Source organism: Medicago sativa, chromosome 3, assembly GCF_051527215.1.
Source record: "Medicago sativa cultivar Bolivia chromosome 3, Bolivia_mono, whole genome shotgun sequence".
Classification (NCBI taxonomy): domain Eukaryota; kingdom Viridiplantae; phylum Streptophyta; class Magnoliopsida; order Fabales; family Fabaceae; genus Medicago; species Medicago sativa.
The window spans coordinates 86116559-86121088 of record NC_140751.1 but is presented as its reverse complement, the minus strand read 5'-3'; the positions used below and the strand labels follow the sequence as shown (position 1 = coordinate 86121088).

General features: G+C 29.0%; 1 long non-coding RNA gene across 2 annotated transcripts; it reads right to left on the bottom strand.

Annotated features, from left to right (window-relative positions):
• Positions 1-1311: 1311 nt before the first annotated feature.
• Positions 1312-4380, bottom strand: LOC146941309 (uncharacterized). 2 transcript variants are annotated; one of them, XR_015032310.1, is made up of 3 exons: positions 4106-4380; positions 3857-3969; positions 1312-3134 (listed from the first exon to the last, which is right to left on the bottom strand). It is a non-coding gene; the product is annotated as an uncharacterized LOC146941309 (long non-coding RNA). The 2 variants fall into 2 exon arrangements; XR_015032309.1 differs by having other exon boundaries at positions 3857-4380.
• Between the last annotated feature and the right edge of the window lie 150 nt (positions 4381-4530).

The following is a 4530-nucleotide window of genomic DNA, read 5'->3' as shown; positions in this document are numbered from 1 at the left end:
TAATGTTAAATAGGAATATGATGCAAACTTTGAGAGATTACATTAGCAACCTAAGTCATAACTATCCCAAATACATAGGAAAATATCATATCATATAAAAAATACTCAAATGTCAAAGTGAAAAAACAATGGCACAATTGGAGAACAAACACACTTGTAGGTCCTAAGCCAATACTGTCAAACACACGTCGGTAGGTATTTCTTAGTGTAATATTTTATTTTTAAATTAAAAGTTTTAAGTAACCGGGCTGGCCCGAAAGCCCGTAGTCCGCAAAGGGCCGGGCTTGGACAAATATTTGTGAGCCCGTTTATCTTCCGGGTCTTTTTGGCCAGACCTGAAAAAACCCGAGCTCGTCATGGGCCGACCCGTCGCGGGCGGGGTAACCCGTTTTGACGGCTCTAGATATATGTGTGAAATATCATCAATTAAACTATTTTTTAGGTAATTTAAACCATTATTATTATCATCATCAAATTCTGTATTGAAACTTGTACATTTAATATCAAATATAAAACTTTTGATCAAATAATTGTTGTTTTATTATTATTATTATGGTAGTGTTAACTTGTGCCCTCAGGGCACATGTTAAGAATCTAAAAATGGAATTAAATAATCAATTTTGTCTTGAAAAGATAAGATTTCAAATTTCAAGAAAATTGAATGCACAATTTCCAATAAAATATTTCTATCTCTGCCTTCTTAACTTGAGGGCACAAGATAACATTTTCCTTATTATTATTATTATTATTATTATTATTATTATTATTATTATTATTATTATTATCAAATTCTGTATTGAAACTTGTACATTTAATATCAAATATTAAACTTTTGATCAAATAATTGTTGTTTTTCAAAAAAAGTCACTACTATTAGTTATTTTAATACGTGCAATGTTGCACATGTTAGACATACATTTATTATTATCATTAGCGAAATGTTAACTTGTGCCCTTAGGTCACATGTTAAGAATTCCACTAATAGAAATTATGTATTGAAAATTGTGTTAATTTATTGTTCAAAATATTTAATATAATTTTTTTTCATTAAATTTTTACCATTAATGAAATGAAATTAATATTAACATGTGCCCTAAGGGCAGAAGTTAACATATCCCTTATTATTATTATTATTATTATTATTATTATTATTATTATTATTATTATTATTATTATTATTATTATTATTATACTACTTTCATTATTATTATTACTAGCGTCCAGACGGGCACTCCCGTGCCCGTCTGTCCGCTCTTTCTACTGCGCTAATGTATGTATATATTTTTCTATGTTTCTTTGTTTACAATATGCTTCATACTTGAACATTTTATTAAGCTACATTAATCTATTAAATATTAACAATGAACATAACACAAAAACATATCATGAACTAATTGATAACACAAAAGAAAAGAGAGACTAAGGATATACGAAAATGAATAATTTTACCAAAGTTTTCCCTTTTACATGCTACCAAAAACTCTAAATATCTTCATTTTTTCTATAAGGAATTAAGGATGGACCATATAAGTTTCTCTTGAAGCTTCGTTAACTGTTCCAAGTAATAATTTTCAATGTTATGCTTTAGTAGAGAAATCTTATGTTGCATGACATTAGATAGAGGTACTTCTTTTGCAGGTGGTCTCAAATCTTGACGTTAGATAGAGGTACTTCTCTTTGAAGGTGGCCTTCAAAGAAATTTTAATGTGGCTGCAAGTGTTGTAGCCAACTCCTACCATAGTCTACTTAAACAAAGACTAAAAACCATCCATTTATGAATGGCAATCCACACTTTATTCAATTCAATTTAAACAATAATCAACTAAAAAGAACACATTGTTCAATCAAAGGGAGCACATGGCATAACTACGAATATTTTTTATTTACACAAAATTGGCATAGCAATACGAATTATTTAATTTTGAAGATCAATCAACTTATTCTTAAAAAGTGTAAATCAAGCAATAAAACAAAAAGATGAGCACACTGTTGAAATTGTTGAAGGGGTTTCTTACCTTTTTACCAGAACCATGTGCTCAAAGTATAGTCCTCCCCTCTCCATGTAGAGAAAATAATTTTAAACAAAAATAGGAGGGAAATGATATTTTTGCTTTTTGAGTGTGGTTGCAACAAAGAGATATCATCTCAAAGAGAGTAGTATCATAAGACCACTATAGATAAAAGCCACAAATAGAGTGTACCAAATTCCCATATAGAACATCTCAAAGAGAGTAGTATCATAATACCACTATAGATAAAAGCCACAAATAGAGTGTACCAAATTCCCATATAGAAAATATAGAATACACGAAAGGATTAGAGTCTTCATTAATGTATTAACTTTTCTAGGTTTGAACTAAAGAAGTTTTGTTTTGGGGTCTATTCACAATGTTCAATTCAAAAGGGCAACGCAACACCAAAAGTATGTGATTTGTTTAGTTAAATAGTTATACTTTAATGTTGTACATTTATATTTGTATAATTGGTAATATATAAAAATATATACTTCAAATTCTATTAGGTTATTAGTAATTTTATGAAAATTTATACAAAAAAAAAACAGTAATTTAAATCATAATCAAAATTTTGCAAGAAAAATATTGTTCAAAATTTACATAAGTTAGCGCAGTAGAAAGAGCGGACAGACAGGCTGGACATTAGTGTCAGATAAAAAAAATAAAAAGCTAATTGAAATTGAAGTCACTAAATCACAAAGCATAAGCAACATATAGATAAACTCATAGCAACCAAAACATTTACAAACATCTATTTGAAAATCAGCCCAAAAACCCGACAAATGTCGGATATGATTGATAAGCAACATATAAAACACCCAATTCTTATATTATGCATGTGAAATATGTTATTCGTTTGAAATAACAAACAAAAACTGAAGGAAAAAAAAACAGAAAAGAAACATAACTGAAATCTCAACTTAAAAGAAGATAAGAAATGAGAGCAAAGTTAAAAATTTTGTACTATTTGTTGGCCTCGCACCGGCCTGATGCACCATATCCATCACAACCTTTGCTCTCTTTTGCTTTTAGTATCAATTTTGTTATCCCGTCTTTGTTTTTATTGTAGCGGCTCTCATCCATACTTCTTTTTTCCAATTGTTTTCCTTTTTTCTATTGCTGATGAAAGGACAAAGAGAAACCACTAATCTTATCCATACACATAAGTATGATTCTATTTGTTCTCAAAGATGTACATGTTTTCTAAAACGACACTTTTTGTTCAGAAAAGAGAAGTGTAAAAGTTAAAAATCTTGATTTGAAAATACAAATTAGAAGAAAAAACAGAAACAAACCGAGACATGAGAAGGGGGCAAACATAGATAATTAAATTGAACCAATGAATTCAACAATCAATCACATAGCATAATATCGCAGGATTTGAATCAACAAATGAATTGAACATTTTTTTTAATAAATCTAACTAAACAAACAAATATATAAGAGAGATTAAAAACCGAATGAGAATCATAGTCACAGGGACCAATAAATCACATGTAATTCCTTCAAATCAATTAATCAGAATCAAAACTAAATTGAATCATCAAAACTAAATTGGTGTGGCTTATTTTTGTTCAAAAAAATACCCTCAACTTGAAAGGACACGGTTGGAAAATAGGGGTGGTTGTCTTTTTTACTCTTTTAAAATCAAGTTGTTCCATTGTTTTGCTAGAGGAAAAAAAGAACATAGAACCACAGTAATTAACATAGGAAATAGAGATACATGACAAACTAATGTAGAAAATTTGAAGAATATAATCGATGTTAGTAAAATAAAAAATTTGAACAATAAAATTGAAGCATATAATTTATACCAGTGAAATAGATGGATTGAACAATACCTTAACTCACTGCATGTTGCTCCAAATTTTATAGAAAAGCTTTTGAATCCTGACCTCATTGGATACATCAATGCCAAATGCCTTCAAAATTTGAAGTGTGTGATACCCTAAAACTTAAACAATATTAAAGGAAGAAAAACATATCGTTAGGGAAAAAAACCAAACAATATATGAAGAACCAGTGTAGCATAATGTTTAAAAAAATGGAGAATGAAATTGATGAAGATAATAGAAACAAACAATTAATACATAAAATGGACAAAGAATCGTTCATTTGCATTGAAATGTTCTTCTGTTGCACATAATAGGTTTCACCGTCAAATCAATCAACCAAAAAAATGGCAGTGATCAGTTACTTTCTCCATTTAAATTTGTATGTTATTTTAGAAACCATGTTAAGAAGTGAGTCTGAGGAATTATCGATGGTTATATTATGCAGTTTAGATTTTTAATTCAATTGGTTAACTGCAATTAAAGGGTAGTTTTGGATAAAACAAAACTATCAAGGGTATTATTGGAAAGTAAAATAGGCTACACCAAAAGAAAAGTATTCCCTTTATAATAGGTATAGATAATACTACTTTCTCAAATTTTTTCCCTAAAAAAAACTACTTTCTCAATTTTTTTTAAAAAAGAAAAGATGCATATACCCCTTTCTATTTCGGTCCACAGAC